This window comes from Phascolarctos cinereus, unplaced genomic scaffold (assembly GCF_003287225.1).
Source record: "Phascolarctos cinereus isolate Bilbo 61053 unplaced genomic scaffold, phaCin_HiC Scaffold_4;HRSCAF=312, whole genome shotgun sequence".
Lineage (NCBI taxonomy): Eukaryota > Metazoa > Chordata > Mammalia > Diprotodontia > Phascolarctidae > Phascolarctos > Phascolarctos cinereus.
This window is the reverse complement of record NW_027555847.1, coordinates 607,809,748-607,836,736: the sequence shown is the minus strand read 5'-3', so window position 1 is coordinate 607,836,736 and position 26,989 is coordinate 607,809,748. Positions and strand designations below refer to the sequence as shown.

Below are 26,989 nucleotides of genomic sequence, written 5' to 3'. Positions count from 1 at the left end.
ATTTCTTTTCATTAGTTCCCTTGATATTCTGGACCTCTTGTTCTTCTAAATGAATCTTGTTATTATTTTTTCGAACTCTATAAAATACTTTTTTGGCAGTTTGGTTGGTATGACACTGAATAAGTAAATTAGCTTAGGTAGAATGGCCATTTTTGTTACATTAGCTTGGCCTACCCATGAGCAAATGATGTTTTTCCAGTTATTTAGATCTGACTTTATTTGTGTGAAAAGTGTTTTGTAATTGTGTTCATACAGTTCCTGAGTTTGTTTCAGGAGGTAGACTCCCAAATATTTTATAATGTCTACAGTACGTTTAAATGGAATTTCTCTTTCTATCTCTTGTTGTTGGGTTTTGTTGGTAATATATAGAAATGCCAATGATTTATGTGGCTTTATTTTATAGCCTGCAATTTTGCCAAAGTTGTTTATTATTTCAAGTAGTTTTTTACTTGATTCTCTAGGATTCTCATGTCATCTGCAAAAAGTGATAGCTTTGCTTCTTCTTTGCCTATTCTAATAACTTTGATTTCTTTTTCTTCTCTTATTGCTAAAGCTAACATTTCCAGTAATATTGAATAACAGTGGTGATAATGGACATCCTTGTTTCACCCCTGATCTTATTGGAAATGCTTCTAGCTTGTCCCCATTACATATGATGCTTGCTGAAGGTTTTAGATAGATGCTATTTATTATTTTAAGGAAGACTCCATTTATACCTATGCTTTCTAGTGTTTTTAATAGGAATGGGTGTTGTATTTTGTCAAAAGCTTTTTCTGCATCTATTGAGATGATCATGGTTTCTGTTGGTTTTGGTGTTATGCTCATTTATGCTGATAGTTTTCCTAATATTGAACCAGCCCTGAATTCCTGGTATAAATCCTACCTGGACATAGTGTACTATTCTTGTGATAAGTTGTTGTAATCTATTTGCTAATATTGTGTTAAAATTTTTGCACCTACATTCATTAGATAAATTGGTCTATAATTTTCTTTCTCTGTTTTGACTCTTCCTGGTTTAGGTATCACACCAATTTGTATCATAAAAGAATTTGGTAAGACTCCTTCTTCACCTATTTTCCCAAATAGTCTATATAGTATTGGAATTAATTGTTCTTTAAATGTTTGATAGAATTGCATGTAAATCCATCTGGCCTGGAGATTTTTCCTAGGGAGTTCATCAATGGCTTGTTCAATTTTTTTTCTGAGATGGGGTTATTTAAGTATTTTACTTCCTCTTCTGTTAATCTGGGCAATTTATATTTTTGTAAATATGTATCCATTTCACTAAGATTGTCAAATTTGTTGGCATATACTTGGGCAAAATAATTCCTAATTATTGTTTTAATTTCCTCTTCCTTGGTGGTAGCTTCACCCTTTTCATTCTTGATACTAGTAATTTGGTTTTCTTCTTTCTTTTTTTAAATTAAATTAACCAAAGGTTTATCTATTTTATTGCTTTTTTCATAAAACCAGCTCTTAGTTTTATTTATTAGTTCAATAGTTTTCTTAATTTCAATTTTATAAATTTTTCCTTTGCTTTTCAATATTTCTAATTTGTTTATTGAGGATTTTTAATTTGTTCTTATTCTAGTTTTTTTAGTTGCATGCCCAATTCATTGATCTCCCTTTTTTCTATATTATTTTTGTAAGCATTTAGAGATATAAAAATTCCCCTAAGAACTCCTTTGTTGGATCCCATAAGTTTTGGTTTATTGTCTCCTTATTGTCATTCTCTTGAATGAAATTATTGATTATTTCTGTGATTTGTTTTTTGACCCAATAATTTTTTAGGATTAGATTATTTAGTTTCAAATTATTTTTAGTCTATCTTTCCATGGCCCTTTATTATGGTGGTATAATTTTTATTGCATCATGATCTGAAAAGGATACATTTAATACTTTTGCCTTTCTGTATTGAATTGTGAGGTTTTTATGCCCTAGTACATAGTCAAATTTTGTGTATGTGCCATGTACCGCTGAGAAAAAAGTATATTCTTTCTATCGCCATTTACTTTTCTACAAAAGTCTATCATACTGACCTTTTCTAATGTTCTATTCAGCTCAACTTTCTCGTTTATTTTGTTGTTAGATTTATCTAGTTCAGAGAGGGGGAGGATGAGGTCACCCATTAGTATAGTTTTGCTCTCTATTTCTTCTTGTAAGTCACTGAACTACTCCTCTAAGAATTCGGATGCTATACCATTTGGTGCATATGTTTAGTATTGATATTACTTAATTGTCTATGGTGCCTTTTAGCAGGATGTAGTTTCCTTCCTTATCCCTTTTTATAAGATCTATTTTTGTTTTTGCTTTGTCTGAGAGCAGGTTTGCTACCCCTGCTTTTTTTACTTCAGCTGAAGCATAATATATTCTGCTCCAGCCTTTTACCTTTACCCTGTATGTGTTGCTCTTTTTCAAATGTGTTTCCTGTAAACAGCATATTGTAGGATTATGTTTTTTAATCCATTCTGCTATCAGTTTCTATTTTATGGGAGAGTTCATCCCATCCATATTCACAGTTATAACTACTATCTGTTTCTTTTTCTCCATCCTTTTTCCCTTATGTTTATGCTTTTATTTCTCCTTTCTCCTTTCCCCCCTTCACTAGTGTTTTGGTTTTGACCACTGCTTCCTTCAGTCCCTTCTCCTTTCTATTAATCCTTTCCCTTTTCTTCCCCTTTACCCTTACTGTTTCTTCCCTCCTTTTTATCCCCACTCCCATTTCTTTCTCCTTTCCCTCCTACTGCCTATAGGGCAAGTTACATTTCTGTACCTAAGTAATGTTATGCCCTTCTTGAGCCAAATCTGATGACAGTAAGGTTGAAACAATGCTAATCCCCTCCCTTTTTTTTCCCTCTGCTCTAACAGGTTTTTGTGTCTTTTCCTGTAGTCCAACTTACCCTTTTCTGCCTGTTCCTTTCTCAGTACATTTTCTTAGATCAGACTAATCCACTTACTTGGATCCACTTAACCCACTTGATTAGATTTTTATTATCATCAAAGTCAACTTATATCTACCCACTTTATGTATACTCCTTTAACATTGTGTAATAACAATACAGTTCTCAAGAGTTGCAAGTGTCATCTTCCCTTGTAGGAATGTAGACAGTTTGCCCCTATTAGCAACATTTTGTATCTTTCTGTCACATTTACCTTTTCATATTTCTCTTGAATCTTGTACTTGAAGATCAAATTTTTTGTTGAGCTCCTGTCTTTTTATCAGGAAGGCTTGAAAGTCCCCTATTTCATTGAATATCCATCTTCTCTCTTGAAATATCATGTTCATTTTTGCTGGGTAGTTGATGCTTTGCTGCAATCCAAGCTCCTTTGCCTTATAGAATATCATGTTCCACGCTCTAGTCTTGTAAGGTAGACGTCTGTATAATCCTGACTGTGGTTTTGTGATATTTAAATTGCTTTTTTCTAGCTACTTGAAATATATTCTCTTTCATCTGGTAATTTTGAAATTTAGTAATTATATTTCTTGGTGTTTTCAATTTGGGATCTCTTTCAGGTGGTGAGCAGTGGATTCTTTCTATGGTTATTTTACCTTCTGGTTCTAGGACTTCAGGGCAGTTTTCCTTTATGATTTCCTGAAAGATACTGTCCAGGCTCTTTTTTTCATCATGATTTTCAGGTAGTCCAATAATTTTTAAATTGTTCTCCTGATCATTTTCCAGGTCGTTGTTTTACCATGAGGTATTTTATGTTTTCATCTATTTTTTCATTTTTGTTTCTGTTTGACTGATTCTTGCTCTCTCATAGAGCATTAGTTTCCATTTGTCCAATTCGATTTTTTAACAGATTGTTTTCTTCTGTTAGTTTTTGTACTTCCTTCTTCAATTGGCCAATTGTGTTTTTTAGGGACTTGTTTTCTTCAGTGTACTTTTTTTCCAATTGGCCAATTGTATTTTTTAAGGACTCTTCTACCTCTCTCATTTGACTTTTAAAATCCTTCTTGAGCTCTTCTAAGAAGGCTTTTTGGGCTTCAGACCAGTTCATATTCCCTTTTGATGTTGCAGATGTGGGTTTGTTGACAATGTTGTCCTCTTCAGAATTTCTGTCTTGATCTTTACTCTTCTCATAATATGAATCTATGGTGTTTTCTTTTTACTCATGGTGTTTCTTTATTCCTGGCCTTTAAAGAGATTGAGCTTCCTGCTGGAACAGAGGCACTGACCCAAGCTTCTTGTGTTGGGAGCCTAGGCTTGGTCACTGGCTTTGTGTGCTGGGGCCTCTTATGTTCATAATTAGAGGTTGTAGGCTTCTGGCAGCTTACCTGGTGTTGGGCAGGAATCAGTAAGGTTGGAACTTTCAGGAAATTCTAGGTTGCCTGCTTTGCCTTTCCTTTAGCTTTCTTCAGCTCCTTTTAGATGGGTGCTGCAAGGTGTTTATCTGCCTGGTGCCCCTTGCAGTGTTGCCTCCCTTAGACCTGCTGAGGCACTGGGAGGCTCCTTTGCTGTAGAATGCCCAGGTACCTGGTGCTTTTCTGAGCTGATTTCCACCAGTTCCCCCACCCTGACTGAGACACTCGTAGGTCCAGGTTTTGGGGTTTGTTTGCTCTATCGCCTGGGCTTTAGGATCTCCTCCTGGTTAGCAGTTGGAGGCTGTAGGCTTCTGATAGCTTACCTGGTGTTGGGCTGGAATCAGCAAGGTTGGAACTTTAGTAGGACTCTAGGTTGCTTTCTTCAGCTCCTTTCAGATGAACGCTGCAGGGTGTTTATCCATCTGGGGCCCCTTGCAGTGTTGCCACCCTTAGATCTGCTGAGGCACTGGGGGGCTCCTTTGCTGGTGTTGGGCTGGTATCAGCATGGCTGGAACTCTAGTAGGACTCTAGGTTGCTTTCTTCAGCTCCTTTCAGATGAATGCTGCAGGGTGCTTATCTGCCTGGGGCCCTTTGTAGTGCTGCTTCCCTTACTTTTGCTGAGGCACTAGGAGATTGGTTTGCTCTAGAAGGTCAAGTCACCAGGATTTCCCCCTGGTGTGCTAAAGTTAGGCTGGGCTATTGTTCTGCTGCTCCCCATCTTTCTTCTGATTCAGTTGTTCCAGGGTTTTTTCTGGGGTGATATTTTCTGGGTTTTCAGTGGTTGACAAGGGAGAGTGAGAGCGGCTACCTTTTTACTCTACCATCTTGGCTCCCAGAGCTATTTTTTCTTTCTGAAAATTATTTCAGAAATATTCTTTCTTTCTGAAAAACTCAATGTATATGTATGTATCTACATACATATATTTACATATATACACACCAGAGTGTGAAGAGAGAAAGAAACATGGGCCAGGTGAGAGCAGTGAAGAACAAACTCTGTTGATTGATCTGAGGGCTCAGGCTCATATAGTACTGGATCAAGCAATAGTAACATTATTATTCATGAAAAGTACAAATCTAATTAGATGATTTCCTTACTTCCTTGTACCTTGTCTGTTACATTCTTTCCTGAGTCCTGTCCTGTACCCCATCCGTTTCCTCCCTTCCTGCATCCTGTTCTCAAGAGACGGAACAGGGCAGTGGTGAGCCGACATCCTGAGTTTCACAGCTGTCAGGCTTAGTACAAGCTGCAGGTAAGACCCGGGCTGGCCTAAGCCCTCCAACTCCCCAAAGCTGGCCCTCTACATCTCCCCTTTCTTCTGTTCTAGCTTGAGAATGTGGATGCACATCAGGAGAAAACTCAAGAGTAACAAGAATACTATCAGGGTATAAATGCAACAGCAAACTTGAAATATTCTGGAAAGTGTTAAGTTGCTTGATATAGTACAATAGCTTATAAACAATATCTTGAGGATCAATACCATCAATGTTATATTTTTGGAATGCCAAGCACCCTGAAGCTATTCAATATTTGATCAGAAGTTACATTGGTAGTATTAGAAAGCAAATAGGGAGTTACACAAACAAAAGTATAGTGGTCAAGTTATAGGTTTAACCCAAGGTGGGGTAAGGCATATAAGTCCAATGTAATCATGACTCCATCATGGAACCATCTGTGACAGTCATCATTGCAAAAAGAACAGTCAGCATATTATTGGCTCTTTGTCTTCTCAGTCTCGCCTTCCTCCTCCGCTTGTCTCTCCGACCAGTTTTTCCCTTGATGCTCAGGGTCTCTATCCCTCTGGTCAGTATGCTGACAGGTACGGATGGTCCTCTCGGGAACCCAGACTGGTTCTCCTGCATGTTCTGGAAAAACACAAGCATAACCTCGACCCCAGGTTAGTAATTTTACTGGACCATCCCAATTACCCATCTTTGGATCCTTCCACATTACTGTGACATCTGGTTGCTCATCTAACAACCTTTTCTTTTGCCCTGCAAAATGTTTTTGTGCAGTAATACATCCCTGATCATCTAGTGTTAAAAATTTTATGGTATGTATTACCTGGTCCAATCTCCTTTTTAAATTTTTGGTATATATTACCTGATCCAATCTCCTTCTTACCCTATTTTCTATTCCCTCTTTTTTCAGTTTATCAAGGAGGATTTTAATATCCTTGTTGCACCTTTCAACAATGGCTTGTCCAGTAGGATTGTACGGGATGCCAGTAGAGTGAGTGATATTATAGATGAGGCAAAATTGTGCAAAATTCCTGCTAGTATAGGTGGGACTATTGTCAGTCTTGAGGTGTCTTGGATTGCCAAGAATATTAAAGCAAAACAAGAAATGGTATTGCTTATGTCCTTCTTAAAAAATGTAACTAATCCAAAATATCTGCTTGTCTTCATATGATATTCATCTTTCCCCCACTTATTTTTTGCACATACTCTGACACATACAGTGTAATTACACTTAAAAAAAATGAATCACACGTTGATATGAAATAAAGGAATTTTAGAAAAAGACTCTCCCTAACATAGTGTAATTGTTCAGTAGAAAAATAGCCAACTAAATATGATTAAGTAGTTTTTAGAATAGCATAAATTTAAGTAGCTAAGAAATCAGGTATGTATAGGAATGTGTTTAAGGTTATGCTTCTTGGCAGAAAACACAGAAATAACTAAGTTTCCTATATGTAGTTAAAAAAAAGATTCCCTAATAGTTTAATTAATAAAAATTATTTTCAACTCTGAAATGTTATTTCAACTACTGACCAGGCTATGACAAATTTATGCTGGATTAATGCTGGGGAGTTAGGCAGTAGAACTCTGCAGCAAAGCAAAAGAATTTCTTTAGTTATCTACTGAATTCAAGAGGGTTTTGTTGGGCAAGGGTAAAAATATATTTCTAAACATTCAAAGAGAAATAAATATCCCCTTTACCACTCTTGCTTGTTTAATTTGCTTGCAAATCCTCTCAAAGAACCACCAGGACAAATGAAAGCCTAAAAATATTGCTATTAATATTCAACAAAGTCAGAATGAATAATTTTTTAAATCAAAAAGTTCTATCAAAGATATGTTAAAAAGGACTTATGAAGTTATAGCCTTTTATATACTGTAAGATATATTAAGATTTTAGCTATATGATAACTGGTACTAAGGAGCTGATTCAGAAAATTTACAAGCTATGTTTTACTGGAAATTTTAGTATACATACAGTGCATTAGACTGTGTTTAACATACAAACTGCTCATGTCAAATTTCTAAAGCAGAGAGTTTATTTACTCCTACCCTTGAAGTTTCCTCCTCACCTGATTAAGAAAACAAGTTGGTTTGTTTTCTAATTATTGATATAACTTAGCTTCTTAAGTAATTTTCCTCTTTTTTGAATTCCAATGTAATTTTTAAGTTACCTAAATGGTGGTTGTAGATAAAATGATACAAGCTTTATTTTTCTAGAATTACCATAAGATAGAACTCTTGATTTATAAACTGATCTGAAATGAATGGAAGGTTGCAAAGGACATGTATCTACAAAAGCTATAAAATTAAGTATGCTATTTTAGCTCTAACTTCAATAAAACTTTTTTTTATATGTATCAGGCAAATGTCCCATTTTCTTTGATTATTGAAAAGGATATAAAATGAAATCCCCTTAACCACTGATTTTGGTTAATATCACATTTAACTTTGTTGTTTTTTTTTTTAATACTGTTTGGAAATGCGATGGCTGACAAAAAATGTTAATATACAATTTTCTTTGAGACTCTTGAAAACCACAAAAATTTCTAATGTCATAACGACTACAAATTCTAACATTTAATGTAATCATAATTCTTTGCATGCCACAATGACACACACCTAAGGCCAACTTTTTCAGAATGTACTATAACTTGAATAAAATCAAATAGGGAGACATATATAAAATGGGAAATACAATGTAGCTTCACATCACAGCTCCTGCTTGTCCATAAGACATTATGGAGGGAGTAATAATTTCACTTACACACTGACTTTGTAAATGTGATCAGCTGCCAATGTCCTGAATATTTATGACATGGGTCTTTTTAACAAGAACAGGACAGCAGCATGGTAACCACTTTTCTAAGTATATTTTCTATACAAAATAATTCCAAGATATAATCATTAAGTTCTCATATAGTACTATTATTTTAAACAATAATCAATAAAATACCAAATATGTGAAAATTGCAACACCAGTAAGACTGAGCACTGCCATTTCCTAGTGTAATCAAAGTTGGTATTAGTACAGTCTTGGCAATGCAATGGTTGGACAGTACAGGTATCTTATGCAGAGATTTCAGTAGCAGAATGGCACTTGGTTTGTTCTCAATAGAAATGACAAAGATGCAGTTGGACGATTTAAAGAAAGACAGTGTTCTTATTTGCATGCTAAAATTCTAGTTGTGTCTCCTGTATGTGAACACTTTCAAATAATAGTATCTATCTCTCTGTTCTGCCCACGAGCTCTGCCCCATATTTGCTAACTATCTTATAGGACACTAGTTAGCCGTTGCGGCTAACTTTCCCTTTAAATCAGAGAAGCCGAATAGCGGCAGTCTGGTTCTGAAGTTTACTTTCGCTTTTGAAGACACTCAAAAGCCGTAGTCTCGTTTGTCCGCCTGTGCGGTCTGCTTTCCCACCTGTGCAGTTTGCTTTCACTTTAAATCTGAGACCCCGAAAAGTGGCAGTCTCGTTCTGAAGTTCACGTTCACTTTAAGAGACCCCGATAAGCGGCAGTCTGGTTTCTTTTTAATCCCCGTTTAACCTGGTGAAAATAAAAAACTGTATAGGAAAATTATCGCCCTACCTTGTTAGCGTCTTCTCTTGACGACTGGAGCTCCTTTTCTAGGGCTGTTGGCCAAACAGCCCACCCCTGTTCAGGGCCACTCTGCCGGGGGAAGCCTTCCTTTCAGGTCCCTGTCTTGGCACCAAATGCCGGGAGTGCCTGCGTCCAGGCTGTGGTCTGATGCCTGAAGAGTGTGAAGAGAGAAAGAAACACGGGCCAGGTGAGAGCAGTGAAGAACAAACTCTGTTGATTGATCTGAGGGCTCAGGCTTATATAGTACTGGATCAAGCAATGGTAACATTATTATTCATGAAAAGTACAAATCTAATTAAGTGATTTCCTTACTTCCTTTTACCTTGTCTGTTACATTCTTTCCTGCGTCCTGTCCTGTACCCCCATCTGTTTCCTCCCTTCCTGCATCCTGTTCTCAAGAGACGGAACAGGGCAGTGGTAAGCGGATATCCTGAGTTTCACAGCTGTCAGGCTTAGTACAAGCTGCAGGTAAGACCCGGGCTGGTCTGAGCCCTCCAACTCCCAAAAGCTGGCGCTCTACAACATATGAATGTGTAATATATACGTGTATATTTGCATATGCATATACATACACATACATATATATATGTCTAAGTATATGTAGTCCTTCTTTGAACCAATTCAAGTGATAGTAAAATTAAAGCATTTTCCTGCCACTCTCTACTATTTCCTTTCCATTATAAAAGCCCTTCCCTGCGCGATTCTTTTATGTGAAATATTTCCCCCCATTGTTCATCTCACTTTCCCCATCTCTAAGTGCTAATCTCTTTCTCACCCATCCACTTCAAAATATCTCAACATAATCAATGCATTATCCTATCCTTTGTTTATGTAAGAGTCCTTCTAACTGATCTAATAATGATAAAGTTCTTAGGAACTGCATCTATCATTTTTACAAGTAAGATTAAAAACTGTTTAACCTCATTGAATCCCTTTTATTTCTCCTTCATATTTCTGTTCATATTCTTCTCCTGTTTCTTGCATTTGAAAGACAAATTTTCTATTCATCTATGTTATTTTCATCAGGAATTCTTCAAAGTCCTCTAATTCATTGTCTATTTTTTTTTTGTATTGAAGGGTTATATTTGTTTTTGCTGTTAGCTTATTGGTTGTAATCCTAGCTTCTTTACTTTCCAGAATATGATATTCAGCTTTAATGTCATAACTGATAAATCTTGTGGGATTCTGACTATGGCTCCATGGTGTTTGAAAGATTTGTTTTTGTCTGCTTGAACTATTTTCTCTCTGACATGAAAGCTCTGGAATATGACTAAAGATTCCTGGGAGTTTTCATTTTGGGGTTGCTTTATGGAGATTATGAATGGATTTTTAAAATTTCCATTTTACCCTTTGGTCTATGATATTAGGACATTTTAATACTATACTTGGTTGAAATATGTTATGTAGAGTTTTTCTTTGATCTTGGCTTTCAGGCAGGTCAATAATGTTTAAATTTTCTCTCTTTTATCTATTATACACATTAGTTTTTTTAATGAAATATTTGAAATGTTCTATTTTTCATTCTTTCATTTGATTTTATGGTTTTCTGATGTCTCATGGAATCATTTGCTCCCAGTCGCCCAAATTTAATTTTTAAGAATTATTTTTGGGGGGCAGCTAGGTGGTGCAGTGGATAGAGCACCGGCCCTGAAGTCAGGAGGACCTGAGTTCAAATCCGACCTCAGACCAAACACTTGACACTTACTAGCTGTGCGACCCTGGGCAAGTCACTTAACCCCACTTGCCTAAAAGCAAAAAAAAAAAAAAGAATTATTTTCACTAGTTAGCTTTTGTGCTCCTTTTCCCATTTGGTCAGCTTTATTTTTAAGGTTTTGTTTTCTTCAGTATTTTAAATTATTTTTCCCCAAACTATTTTTATGATTTTCTTGCATCACTTCTATTTATTTTTCTAATTTTTCCTCCATAACTTTTACTTGATTTTCAAAATAGTTTTTTTAAGCTCTTTTAGGGTTTTTTGTTGGACTTGTGTCTAATTCACATTTTTCTTTGACTTCTTGATTGTAGCTGTTTTGACATCATTGTCTGCTACTGAGTTTGCATCTTGATCTTCCCTGTCAACATAGTAGACTTTTTTCTACCTGTTTTTGTTGTTGTTTTGCTGTTCTAGACTATTTCATGAGTTTGAACTCTCTATTAAAGTTTGATTCTGCTCAACTCAGGGTCGAAAGACATTATTCTACACTTAAGGCTTTTTCCCACTACTATTTTTAGAGTTAATTCCAGGAGTTTGAAAAATTTTTGGTACTTCCAAGATTCTATGATTTAGGAAGATGTGCAGTCATTCCTCCATTCAATCCAGTCTCTGACACTTACTAGCTCTGTGACACTGGGTAATTCACTTAAGCTCTATTTGTTTCAGTTTTCTCATTTATAAAATGGTCATAATAAGAGCACTTACCTCTCCCTGTTTTTGTGAGGAACAATTGAGATATCAATTTCAAAGCACATAGCACTGCCCTTGGGACCTCTTTAAAACACTGCATTAATGTTAGTTATTGTTATTATTATTGAATAAATTATAGAAAAATATACCAATAGATGGCTTAAATACCCTAGGCCTATTAAAAAAAAAAAAAACTAATCTCCCTAAATCCAAATCACTAAACATTAGAGAAACAATTGATGATTTAATAAATATTGTTGGGAAAAAAATAAGTATTATGGTGAAAAACGGAACCCAATATATATTTTCACCATTTATTGTACTGAATAAAAATAGATTCAATTATATTAATGCTTTATTTTTAATATTTAAAAATATAGGAGAGCAGCAGTGAGCCAATATGTTGGAGAGAAGCCAGGAAGTTGCCTGAGCTCTCCCAAGTTTCCCTCAGAAACATCATTAAATCAAGGCTCTAAATGAATTCTGGAGTAAAAGAACCTACAAAAAGACAGAGTGAAACAATGTTCTGGTTTAAGATAAATTAGAAGGACATCAGAAAATGTCTGTCTTACTTGGGTAAAAGGAGAGCAGCTCAGCACAGACAGTGTCCTGGAAGATCAGCAAGCTTTCTTAGCCACAGCACAGATTAGCAACCGAAGTTTCTTGGTCCTGGCTCAGCAGGTCAGTGGCACAATAGGTTATCAGTGAGACCTCTAGCTCCAGTGTAGAAGGCAAATTGTCATCCCTGGAAATCAGGCAACAAGAAGAGGAGCTAGGCCAGGCCACCTCAAAGCTCTGAGCAAACTGTCAGCACCTGAGGTCCCAGAACACAGATAGTGACCAACCCCCTGACTCCCCACATAAGAAGCTTGAGACAGTGTACCCTGTGCCGGAGGAGCAGATCTCAGTTTTAAAAACCATGAAAAAGGCTAAAATATGAGCAAGAAGCACAAATGAATGTTGAACATAGAGAACTTTAATGTGACAGGGAAGATCAAATCACAAACTCAGAAGAGGACAACAACATCATATGCCTACATGCAAAGCCTTGCAGGTGAATATATGTTGGTCTGATGCCCAAAAAGCCTTCTTAAAAGAGCTCAGATAGGGGGCAGCTAGGTGGCACAGTGGATACAGCACTGGCTGTGGAGATAGGAGGACCAGAGTTCAAATCTGGCCTCTGACCAAACACTTGACACTTACTAGCTGTGTGACTCTAGGCAAGTCACTTAAACCCAATTACCTAAAAATTAAAAAAAAAAAAAGAGAAGAACTAAAATATGATTTTAAAAGTCAAGTAAGAGAGGTAGTGGAAACACTGGGAAAGTAATGAGAAGCATGCAAGAGAGAGTCAATGGCTTGGAAAAGGAAGTACAAAAATTGACTGTAGAAAGCAACTCCTCAAAAAGCAGAATTGGCCAAATGGGAAAGGATGCACAAAAACTCACTAAGGAGAAGAATTACTTAAAAAGTAAAATGGCCAAATGGAAAAGGTGGTACAAAAGCTAATTGAAGAAAAGAATTTATTAAAAATTAGAACTTGGAAAGTGACTCCATGAAACATGAAGAATCAATCAAACAAATTCAAAAGAATGAAAAAAAGAAGTAGAATAAAGAGGAAAATACCTTATTGGAAAAAAAAGCAATTGACCTGGAAAATAGATGCAAGAGAGATAGTTTAAGAATTATTGGTCTAACTTAAAGCCACGATCAAAAAATGAGCCCAGATGGCATCTTTCAAGAAATCATCAAGGAAAAATATGCTGAGGTCCTAGACCCAGATAGTAAAATAGTCATCGAAAAAAATCTATTGATCATCTGAAAGAGATTCCAAATTGAAAATGTCGAGGAATATTGTAGCCAAATTCCAGAATTATCAGGTCAAGGAGAACATAATTCCAGCAGCCTGAAAGGAACAATTCAGATGTTGTGGAACTGCAGTCAGGATTACATAGGATTTAGCAGCTCCTATACTAAAGGATCAGAGGGTTTAGAATATAATATTCCAATGAGGATGTGAATAGAATTTTAGAAAAGTTTGATGTTAGCCCTCTGCAGAAAATTGAATGGGGATAGACAGGAATATACCTTTCTTTGAGTGGTACATAAAACCTAAAAATAATTAACCATGTATTAGGACATAAAAACTTCACAATCCAATGCAGAAAGGCAGAAATATTAAATGCATCATTTTTAAATCATGATATAATAATTAGATGTAAAAAAGAACCATGGAAAGTTAGGCTTAAAAACTAATTGGAAACTAAATAATCTAATCCTAAAGAATGAATTTCATCAAAGTGAATGACAATAATAAGATAACTTACCAAAACTTATAGGATGCAGCCAAAGCAGTTCTTAGGGGAAATTTTATATCTCTAAATGCTTACATGAATAAAGTAGAGAAAGAGGAGATCAATGAATTAGGCATACAACTTTTAAAAAAGCTAAAAAAGGAACAAATTAAAAATCCTCAAATACCAAATTAGAAATTTTGAAAATCAAAGGAGAGGTTAATAAAATTGAAAGAAAACTATTGAAATAATAAATAAAACTTAGAGCTGTTTTTATGAGAAAACCAATAAAGCAGATAAACCTTTGGTTAATTTCATTAAATAAAAGAAAGAAGAAAACCAAATTACTAGTATGAAAAAATAAAAAGGGTGAATTCACCACCAATGAAGAGAAAATTAAAAAAAAAGGAGCTATTTTGTTCAACTGTATAGCAATAAATCAGACAATCTAAGTGAAATGGATGAATATTTACAAAAATATAAATTGCCCAGATTAACAGAAGTGGAGATGAAATATACTAATATATATATATATATATATATATATATATATATATATATATATTTACATAAATCTATTTTACACAAAGTAAGTAAACAAGCCATCAATGAACTCCCTAAGAAATAATCTCCTGGGTCAGGTGGATTTACAAGTAAATTCTACCAAATATTTAAAGAACAATTACTTTTAATACTATATAAACTATCTAAAAATAGGTGAAAGAGCCCTACCAAATTCTTTTTATGACATAAATATACTGCTGATCCCTAAACCAATGATAGCCAAGAAAGGTAAAGAAAATTATAGACCAAATTCACTAATGAATATAGATTCAAAAATTAAAAATAAATACTAGCAAACAGACCATAGCAATTTATCAAGTATATAATACACTATGAGCAAGTGGGATTTATACCAGGAATGCATGGCTGGTTCAATATGAGGAAAACTATAAGCACAATTGACCATATCAATAACAAAATTACATAAATCATATGGTTATCTCAATAGATGCACAAAAAGCTTTTGAGAAAATAAAGCACCCATTCCTATTAAAAACACATAGGAATAAATGGAGTTTTCCTTAAAATGATAAGTAGTACCTGTCTAAAACCACCAGCAAACATTATATGTCATAGAGATAAGCTAGATGCTTTTCCAACAAGATCAGGGGTGAAAAAAGGATGGAAATTATAATCCCTATTATTTGATATTGTATTAGAAATATTAGCAATAGCATTAACAGAAGAAAAAGAAATTGAAGGAATTAGAATAGGCAATGAGGAAACAAAACTATCATTCTTTGCAAACGATATGATGGTATACTTAGAGGATCTTAGAGAATCAACTAAAAAAAATTAAAATAATTAACAACTTAACCAAAGTTGCAGGATATAAAATAAACCCACAAAAATCATTGACATTTCTATATACTACCAACAAAGCCCAGCAGTGAGAGATAGAAAGATAAATTCTATTTAAAATAACTGTCGTCAATATAAAATATTTAGGAGTCTAACTGCTAAGAGAAATTCAGGAACTATATGAACACAATTACAAAACACGTCACACAAATAAAGTCAGATCTAAATAATTTTTAAAAATTAATTGCTTATGAATTGTCCAGGTTAATATAATAAAAATGACAAATCTTCCCAAATTAATTCCTTTATTCAATGCCACAATAATCAAACTACCTAAAATTATGTTATAGAGGTAGAAAAAATAACTAAATTCATCTGAAAGAATAATAGTTCAAGAATATTATGGAAATTAATAAAAAAAAATGCGAAGGAAGGTGACCTAGCTACACCAGATCTAAAACTGTATTATAAAGCAACAATCAAAACTATTTGGTACTGGCTAAGAAAATGAATGGTTGATTAATGAAAAAGATTAAATACAAGACACAGTAGTCAATGTCTATAGCAATCTACTATTTGATAAACCCAAAGACTCCAGCTTCTGGGATAAAAATTCAATATTTGACAAAAATTGCTGAGCAAACTGGAAAATAGTATGGCAGAAACTAGACCAATATCTTACATTGTGTAGCAATATAAGGTCAAAATGAATATGTGATTTGATATAAAGGGTGATATCATAAGCAAATTAGAAGAGCAAAGAATAATTTCCTGTCAGATCTATGGAGAAGTGGAAAATTTATGACTAAACAAGAGATAGAGAAAATTATAAAATGCAAAATGGATAATTTTGATTTCATTGAAGTTTTTGAACAAACAAAGCCAATGAAACCAAGAGTAGACGGAAACCACAAAGATGGGAAACATTTTTACTGCCAGTGGTTCTGATAAAGACCTCAGTGCTAAAATATATAGAACTGAGTCAAATTCATAAGAATAAAGGTCATTCCCCAATTGATAAATTTTTATAGGATATGAATAGAAAGTTTTCAGATGAAGAAATTAAAGCTATCTAAAGTCATATGAAAATGCACTATATCACTATTAATTACAAAAATGCAAATTAAAATAACTCTGAGGTACCACACCATCCTATTAGATTCGCTAATATGACAGAAAAGGAAAATGAAGGATATTGGAGAAGATGTAGGAAAAATTGAAAGACTAATGCATTGTTGGTGGGCTGTGTACTGATCTAACCATTCTGGAGAGCAATTTGGAACTATGACCAAAGAGATATAAAAATGTGCGTACCCTTTGATCCAGCAGTGCCACTACTTGGTATGTATCCCAAAGAGATCATAAAAAAGGGAAAAGGACCCACATGCGCAAAAATATTTGTTGCAGCTCTTTCTGTGGTGGCAAAGATTGAAAATTGAAAGGATCCACATCAGTTGAGGAGTGACTGAACAAGTTGTGGTATATAAATGCAATGGAATAATGTTGTGCTATAAGAAATAACGTGCAGGAAGATTTCTGAAAAAAAAAAGAAACCTTGAAGACTTACATAAGCTGATGCTGAGTGAATTGAGCAGAACTAGAAGAACACTGTACACAGTAACAGTAACATTCTGTGGTGATCAACTTTGATAGACTTCTTCTCAGCAATACTTTGTAAGACAATTTCAAAATCTTCATGATGCAAAATGCTATCCACATCTAGAGAAAGAACAATGGACTTTGAATGCATATTGAGACATCCTATTTTCACCTTTGTTTTACATGCATTGGTTTTTTTGGTTTTTGTTCTTTTGTTATGATTTTTCTTTCACTATGTGACTAGTATGGAAATATATTTAATATGATTGTACATATATATCTTATACAAGAATGGTTAACCTGTTGGGAAGCAAAGAGGGGAAAGATAGGGGGAGAAAAAAGTATGGAAATAAAAATCTTTTAAAAGTCAATGTTGAAAACTTTCTTTAAATGTTATTGGAAAAAAATACTACTTTAAAAATTAGAAAATATTGTATTTTATGAATTACATTTGTAGTAAGACAAAAAATTCTTAGCAAGTCAACCAAAAAGTATTGAGAAATAAAATATTTTGAATTTATAAAATTAGCTTTTATATTGTGAATTTATTTCTAGAAAAAAATGGAAGTAGTTTTTTATAATAAATATTTCTGAGAAACATGTTACCATAAATTTGGAAAGTTAAAATTTATCCCCCAATATTTAAATTGTTAAAGAAAATGATCATGTCATTTTTGAAAAAAAAAACCCAAATTATAAATAATATAAATATATATACATATATTATCACATGAGAAAGCATTTTCATAATAATTCATTAAACTAAATCAAAATATTTCTAATATAATACTTTAAACTTATTAAATTCATTAAGATTTTAAAATGATAAAATTCTATACTGGTAGGACAATAAAATATTTGAAAAATTTGATCTATTTTAAAAAACTGACCTGATACAACTCTTTTGAAAAGCAAAATTTAATTATACAAATTAAGAATTACACATTTATTTACATGATTTGATTATATTTTCCCACTACTATGATTTTATCCTAAAGTTTTTCATTGACAAGCCAAAAAAAAACCTGTGTATCAAACATTCTTAGCATCATTATTAAATGTATTTTGCAAATTTAAACTTTCTATGAAACAAATACGTCTATAATAATGTCCAGTGTATACACATCGGGAGATAAACAAATATGTATATAACATAATATGTATAAACAAATATGTGTATAGAGAAATGTTCCAAGTAAGGAAAAGAGGAACAAAAAACCCAATATACAAACTGATTATGACCATGCCTATTATAACCACAAAAACACAGTTAGAGGATTGGAAAAAAAAATGCAAGACTGAATTATTTACTTATTTGTAAAACTAAAAGTGAAAAATTAAAGAGAGTTCCTACTTAGCTACTAAGCATAGACATGTATAAGAGATTTCAGCTTCAAGTCAGACAGGAAGGCCCAGGGGTTCATAAGGTGTCGTGGCACATCACTCTGTAATGCAATATCTTTAATGTGATATTTATGGAGAAAAACCCCATCTATTTCTATTACTGAACAATTTGACAATGCTAAGGATTTTGACAGTGAGAAGTTTTCCAGAAGGTCTGCTTCATATTATGATGTCGTAGGAGACTTGGCCAGAAGCAATGCATTTGTGGTATATAAAGATAATAATGGGATGGACTAACCATAAGGCTGTATACCTTAACCTGCACAAAGTCATTTTACTTTTACTCTCATGCTAAATCAAGAGTTATCCCGGACTTTCAAATCACACACATGAATCCTTCATTTTTCAGTCTATTCTGAAACCGCGGTCAGACTTGAAAGTAAAACCAAAGATCCATGGAAGTACAGGGATAAATGCCTATACCAAGGGCAAAGTAATTAGAGTGATCTAGTTGAATATTTCAATTTCAGTTGGTGGTCCCAGTTGGAATTGCTTCTACTTGTTTTAGGGTGTGGCAGGAGTATGTTCGTTTTCAATTAATGTCAGTTTGATAGATTCTGTCCTATTTTGAAGAAAAAAATAGGTAATACATGGAGTAAGAAGGCCATCCAAAATAAAGCCTTGCTAAGAACATGCATAAGTGTAATAGTCATAATGATAAGCAAAGTACTTCGTCACAAAGCTTAACTAAGGACTATCAAAAACAGAACAAAGAATTGTGGATCTAAGTTTTTAAAAAAATATATAGAAAGCAAGGCATCATTCAGGGAAATACATAAGACATGCTATATTTCTGTTTTCCCTAGTATTGAGGTAGCCTCTGTTACTTTCATAGTCTAAATTATTGTCTTTCCTGGAAGGCAAGGTGAAAAGTCTATAAGGCTGTATATGTCCTTTCCGATATTTAGGAAGAATGAAGTTTCCCTTTCGAGAGTGGAAGACATCTTTCAAGTAAGAAACAAAAATGGAAAAAGGGTCTGTGACTCCAATTCCAGCAGTTTCCCCACCCCTACTCAAACATTATCATATGTTATTTTACTTTGTTTTTCTTTTCCAGTGACAATATTTAGACTGAGGAAAATAGAACAAAATAACAGGATAAAGCTATGTGGTGAGTGAGAGAGAACACTGGACTTTTGTGAATGGTTTGATTAGTATCTTTCATATAAAATGCTATTAGACACTCATTTCTCTTCATACTTTCCTCCTAACTTCCAATGTCCTTTACCTCACTCCCCAAAATGTACTCTTTCATCCACTGACACTGACCTCCTAACTGTTCTGGGAATAAGATACTCCATCTCTTAGCTCTGGCATTTTTTTCTGGCTGTCCCACAAGCCTTGAATGTTCTCCTTTCTCAACGCTACTTACTGACTTCCTTGACTTCCATTAAGTCTCTATTAAAATCCCATGTTTATTGGAAGTCTTCTCTAATTCCTCCTATATTGGCTTTTGTGTTCAATCCCCCATCAGACTGTGAACTCCTTGAAGACAGGAACTGTTGTTGTTTGTTAGTTTGTTTGCCTCTTTTGGTATGACTAATCTTTAGCACATAAAAGACTAATTGATAGATACCCTGTAGATTTCACTGAAAGAAAATTCCAAAAGGAATGACAAAGAATTGGACAGGACTGAAATGACTAAACAACAACAGCAACAGTATTTAGCTGGGGAGGATTAATAATCTACAGGGTGATGCCCTATGTACAGCAATACCATCTCTAAATAGGAGAATTGGGAAAAACTGACCATTAATAGATAATCTTTCTATCATTGGGTCTTAATTAAGAAAATAAATTTCCTGAAATTGTTGAAAACCTTAAGTGATCATCTCTCCCAGATTTACAATCACACTTAATATCAGTTTAATGATAGCTAAAATTTAGATAGTACTTAACAAAACTCGTTATAAAGATTACCTCATTTGATCCTTACAACCACCCTCTAAGATAAGGGTTATTATTCTTCTCATCTTACACATAGGGTAACTAATTCTGAGAGTTCAAGTGGGTTTCCTGAAGCCTCACAGATAGTAAACATCTAAGGCAGGATTTGAATTCATTTGTTTTTTACCGTAGGTCTTGTAATCTAGCTGCCTCCAACCTAATTGCTTCAATTTATTAGAAAAAAGGTATCTTGAGCAATTAGGTGTCTACATTTTCCTACAATAGAATTATTTAAGAAATTGACTATATTTCTCTTCTGAGAATATTACTAACTAAAATGGAATATATCATCATCATCATCACCACCACCACCAGCATAACTTGTAGAGTGCTTTAAGGTTTACAAAATACTTTACATATATAACTTTATCCTCACAATAACTCTATAATGTGGATGTGATTATTATCCCCATTTTTTAGATTAGAAAACTGAGACAGAATATTAAATGACTTGTCCATATCATGGAGTTATTATGTTGTGCAGCTAGTAAGAATTTCAAGTAGTTACTTGAACCCTCAGCATTAGTTTCTCTATCCATAAGATGGGGAGAATAATAGGCAGACAATTCACCTCAGGTCTTTCCAACTTTAGCACTATGAACACTCTGTCACCTACCTTCCTAGACAATGTCTTTTGCTAACATTTTTTTTTGTTAAGGATGTTCTACATCCTTTTACTTTGCTGTTGTTGAGTCATTTAAGTCATAGCTGACTCTTTGTGACCCCACTTTGGGTTTTTCTTGGCAAAGATACTGATCTTTGGATCTACTGGATATCTTCTCTAGATTATTTTACAGTTGAGGAAACTAAAACAAACAGGATTAAGTGACTTGGCCATAGTCACACATCTAGTAAGTTTCTGAGGCCGTTTTGAACTCAGGTCCTTCTTACTTTAGGTCTGGCATTCTATCTACTGTGTCACCTACTTGCTGAATCTTTTCCTAACAAGTCGCTACAAACTTCCTTGCAAGATGTCTGACTGAGCAGAGTCAGAGAGTCTGTTCATACATACTGCAGTCTATACAAATCCTGGAAAAATACCTAAAATTAGCACCAGGATAACCCCATCAAACTATCCAAAGAACTAGCATGCAGTTTTTTCCAACTTAGAACTGTATAAAAATAAACCAGAATCCTTAAGGCCATAAGTCAAGGTGATATCAGCATAATCAAAGAAGTATTACCACAGATCACACAGAGACCCTTAGAGCCTGTAAATTTTGCAAATCTATGTAACAAGTGTGAAGCATCTACTGAGAAAGACCCAGTGATGTCAGAAAGACCCAGGATAAGAATTTAATAAAAGCCAGGGAGAGGCATCACCAGACCTATGGCTTCGCATTTAAACTGGGGTAACCTACACACTGTGCTATATTCTAGGGAACACACAAAAGAGAATTTAAAAGTGATGACTTCAAGCAGTGACTCAAAAAAAAAAAAAGATATTCCACAAGGTTACATGCAAATCTGAAGGAAATGAAGTGAGATAAAAATGAAATAAAAGTTCTGGAAGGAAGAATTATTAAAACAATAAACAGTTTAGATACTTATTATGTGCCAGGCACTGTGCTACTTTCTGGAGAACATACGAATGAGAGTTTAAAAGTGAGATAAGGGAGGACAGTGAGAGGGAGAATTTATCTATAATCGATGAAGGTTAAGTACAAAAAGACAGCATAGCCAGGAGGGAAATGGAGCACGGTCAGTTTGAGTCCTTCCCCAAAGTGAAGGTCCCCAGAAAAAAAACTTACCAGTGGAGGAAGGGGCAGGGTGGCCATCATGGAACAACATTCCACGAAACAAAAGCTCCAACTACTAAGTCAGGTAAGAAGGCAGCTGAGGAATGGAGAAGTACAGACATACAGAAACATAGCTAGGTGGATAATAAATTACATCATAGCCATGAATACTCCTCCTCTGTTTGAGTGATACACTATGAAGGATATTGGTAAGTTGGAACACACCCAGAGGAAGGTGACCAAGGTCTAAATCTGTACATATAGCCTTCAATTCACTTACCTATCCACACTCACCCATATAAAGCATTTCAGAGGAAGCATGGAATAGTGGGTAAAGCATTGGCCTTGAAGTCAGGAAGACTTATTTCTAAATCTCACCTCAGATACCATCTTCTGACCCTGCACAAGTCATTTAACTTCTCTGGGCCTCATATGAGAAATAAAGAGCTTGCAATTTATATTTGAAAGACTGTTTTAACTTTCTTCTGCTTCCAGGAGCCAAGATGGCCCAGTGAAAAGGTAGTTGCTCTCACTCGCCCCTATCAACCTCTGAAAACCCAGAAAACATCACCCCAGAAAAAGAAAAAAACCCTGGGACACCTGAAGTAGAAGAAAGATGAGGAGCAGCAGTGCAGGAGCCCAGTAAACAGATCTCCCAGTGCCTCAGCAAAAATAAGGGAGGCAGAACTACAAGGGGCCCCAGGAAGACAAGTACCCTGTAGCATTCATTTGAAAGGAGGTGAAGAAGACAACCTAAAGGCTTCCTAAAGCCCCAGCCTAGCTGATTCCAACCCAACACCAGGAAAGCTTTAGGAGCCCTGAAGCCTCCAATTGTGAAGAAATCTTGAAGCCCAGGTGATAGAGCAGGCAAACACCAACACCTGGACCTCTGAGTGCCTCAGTGAGGGTGGGGAAGGGGGGGGAACTGGTGGAAACCAGCTCAGAAAACCACCAGGAGTCTTGGCACTCCACTGCAAAGGAATCTCCCAGTGCATTAGCAGAAATGAGGGAGACAACACTGCAGGGGGCCCCAGGCAGATAAACACCCTGCAGCACCCATCTAAAAGGAGCTGAAGAAAGCTAAAGGAAAGGAAAAGCAGGCAACCTAGAATTGCCTGAAAGTTCCAGCCTTGCTGATTCCAGCCCAACACAGGTAAGCTGCCAGAAACCTACAGCCTCCAATTCCAGCATAAGAGGCCCCAGCACACAAAGCCATTGACCAAGACCTAGGCTCCCAACACAAGAAGCTTGGGTCAGTACCCTCTGTTCCCCAGCAGGAGAGCTCAATCTCTTTAAAGGCCAGGGAATAAAGAAACACCATGAGTAAAAAGAAACGTACCATAGATTCATATTATGAGAAGAGTGAAGATCAAGACAGAAATTCTGAAGAGGACAACATTGTCAACAAACCCACATCTGCAACAACAAAAGGGAATATGAACTGGTCTGAAGCCCAAAAAGCCTTCTTAGAAGAGCTCAAGAAGGATTTTAAAAGTCAAATGAGAGAGGTAGAAGACTCTTTCAAAACAATTGGCTAATTGGAAAAAAAATTACACTGAAGAAAACAAGTCCCTAAAAACACAATTGGCCAATTGAAGAAGGAAGTACAAAAACTAACAGAAGAAAACAATCTGTTAAAAACTAGAATTGGACAAATGGAAACTAATGTCTCTATGAGAGAGCAAGAATCAGTCAAACAGAAACAAAAAAATTAAAAAATAGATGAAAATGTAAAATACCTCATCAGTAAAACAACACCTGGAAAATCGACTCAGGAGAAACAATTTAAAAATTATTGGACTACCTGAAAATCATGATGAAAAAAAGAGCCTGGACAGTATCTTTCAGGAAATCATAAAGGAAAACTGCCCAGAAGTCCTAGAACCAGAAGGGAAAATAACCATAGAAAGAATCCACATCACCACCTGAAAGAGATCCCAAATTGACAACAAGGAATATAATAGCAAAATTCCAAAATTACCAGATGAAAGAGAAGGTGCTGCAAGCAGCCAGAAAGAAACATTTAAATATCATGGAACCACAGTCAGGATTACACAGGACCTTGCAGCTTCTACATTAAAAGACCGCAGGGCATGGAACATGATATTCCGTAAGGCAAAGGAGCTTGGAATGCAGCCAAGGATCAATTACCCAGCAAAAATGAGCATCATTTTTCAAGGGAGGAGGTGGATATTCAACGAAATAGGAGACTTCCAAACTTTCCTGATAAAAAGACCAGAGCTCAACAAAAAATTTGATCTTCAAGTACAGGACTCAAGAAGGACTTAAAAAGGTAAATGGGATACAATATGCTGTTAATAAGGGGGTGGGGCTGTTTAAACCCCTACAAGGGAATATAAGACTTGCAACCCTTGAGAACTGTATTGTTATTACACCTTGTTAAAGGAGTATACATAAAGAGGGTGGATATTAGTTGACTTTGATGTAATGATAAAAAAAAATCTAATCAAGTGGGTTAAATGGATCCAAATAAGTGGATCAATCTGATCTTAGAAAATGTACTGAGAAAGGAGGAGGCAGACAAGGGTAAATTACATTACAGGAAAAGACACAAAATCCTATTACAGCAGAGGGAAAGAAGGGGGGGAGCATTGTTTGAACCTTACTCTCATCAGATTTGGCTCAAGAAGGGCATAATAATCAGTTAGGTATAGAAATCTAACTTGCCCTATAGGCAGTAGGAGGGAAAAGGGGAAAGAAAAGGAGGGGGAAAGAAAAGGGAGGGGGAAAGAAGGGAGGGAAGCGCAGTAAGACTAAAGGGGAAGAAAAGGGAAAGGGTAATAAAAGGGGGAGGGACTGAAGGAGGTGGTCAAAAGCAAAACACTAGTGAAGGGGGAAAGGAAAAAGGAGAAAGAAAAGCATAAATGGGGGAAAGGATGGAGAAAAAGACACAGATAGTAATCATAACTGTGAATGTGAATGGGATGAACTCTCCCATAGAATGGAAGTGGATAGCAGAATGGATTAAAAACCATAATCCTACAATATGTTGTTTACAGGAAACACATTTGAAAAAGAGTGACACATAGAGGGTATAGGTAAAAGGCTGGAGCAGAATATATTATGCTCAGCTGAAGTAAAAAAAGCAGGGGTAGCAATCCTGATCTCAGACAAAGCAAAAGCAAAAATAGATCTAATCAAAAGAGATAAGGAAGGAAACTACATCCTGCTAAAAGGCACCATAGACAATGAAGTAATATCATTACTAAACATATATGCACCAAATGGTATAGCATCCAAATTCTTACAGGAGAAGTTCAGGGAGTTACAGGAAGAAATAGACAGCAAAACTATACTAGTGGGGGACCTGAACCTCCCCCTCTGCACTAGATAAGTCTAACCACAAAATAAAAGAAAGAAGTTAAGGAGGTGAATAGAACATTAGAAAAGTTAGGTATGATAGACCTCTGGAGAAAACTGAATGGGGATAGAAAGGAATATACTTTTTTCTCAGTAGTACATGGCACATACACAAAAATTGACCATGTACTAGGGCATAAAAACCTCACAATCCAATGCAGAAAGGCAGAAATATTAAATGCATCCTTTTCAGATCATGATGCAATAAAAATTATATGTAATAAAGGGCCATGGAAAGATAGACTAAAAAATAATTGGAAACTAAATAATCTAATCCTAAAAAATGATTGGGTCAAACAACAAATCATAGAAACAATCAATAATTTCATTCAAGAGAATGACAATAATGAGACAACATACCAAAACCTATGGGATGCAGCAAAGCAGTTCTTAGGGGAAGTTTTATATCTCTAAATGCTTACATAAATAAAATAGAAAAAGAGGAGATTAATGAATTGGGCATACAACTAAAAAAACTAGAAAAAGAACAATTAAAAATCCTCAACTAAACACCAAATTAGAAATATTGAAAACCAAAGGAAAAATTAATAAAATTGAAATTAAGAAAACTATTGAACTAATAAATAAAACTAAGAGCTGGTTTTATGAAAAAACAATAAAATAGAATAAGCCTTTGGTTAATTTAATTAAAAAAAAAAGAAGAAAACCAAATTACTAGTATCAAGAATGAAAAGGGAAGCTACCACCAAGGAAGAGGAAATTAAAACAATAATTAGGAATTATTTTGCCCAACTATATGCCAACAAATTTGACAATCTTAGTGAAATGGATACATATTTACAAAAATATAAATTGCCCAGATTAACCGAAGAGGAAGTAAAATACTTAAATAACCCCATCTCAGAAAAAGAAATTGAACAAGCCATTGATGAACTCCCTAGGAAAAAATCTCCAGGGCCAGATGGATTTACATGTGAATTCTATCAAACATTTAAAGAACAATTAATTCCAATACTATATAGACTATTTGGGAAAATAGGTGAAGAAGGAGTCTTACCAAATTCTTTTTATGATACAAATATGGTGTTGATACCTAAACCAGGAAGAGTCAAAATAGAGAAAGAAAATTATAGACCAATTTCTCTAATGAATATAGATGCAAAAATTTTAAACAAAATACTAGCAAGTAGATTAGCAACTTATCACAAGAATAATACACTATGACCAGGTAGGATTTATACCAGGAATGCAGGGTTGGTTCAATATTAGGAAAACTATCAGCATCATTGAGCATATCAACACAAAACCAACAGAAACCACATGATCATCTCAATAGATGCAGAAAAAGCTTTTGATAAAATACAACACCCATTCCTATTAAAAACACTAGAAAGCATAGGTATAAATGGAGTCTTCCTTAAAATAATAAATAGCATATCTAAAACCTTCAGCAAGCATTATATGTAATGGGGACAGGCTAGAAGCATTTCCAATAAGATCGGGGTGAAACAAGGATGTCCATTATCACCACTGTTATTCAATATTGTACTGGAAACCTTAGCTTTAGCAATAAGAGAAGAAAAAGAAATTGAAGGCATTAGAATAGGCAAAGAAGAAACAAAGCTATCACTCTTTGCAGATGACATGATGATATACTTAGAGAATCCTAGAGAATCAAGTAAAAAACTACTTGAAATAATAAACAACTTTAGCAAAGTTGCAGGCTATAAAATAAACCCACAT

At 34.9% G+C, this 26,989-nt stretch overlaps 1 long non-coding RNA gene across 1 annotated transcript; it reads right to left on the bottom strand.

Annotated features, from left to right (window-relative positions):
* Window positions 1–5,712: 5,712 nt before the first annotated feature.
* Window positions 5,713–9,406, bottom strand: LOC144456717 (uncharacterized). Its single transcript, XR_013485748.1, has 2 exons — window positions 9,141–9,406; window positions 5,713–6,172 (listed from the first exon to the last, which is right to left on the bottom strand). It is a non-coding gene; the product is annotated as an uncharacterized LOC144456717 (long non-coding RNA).
* Window positions 9,407–26,989: the final 17,583 nt, after the last annotated feature.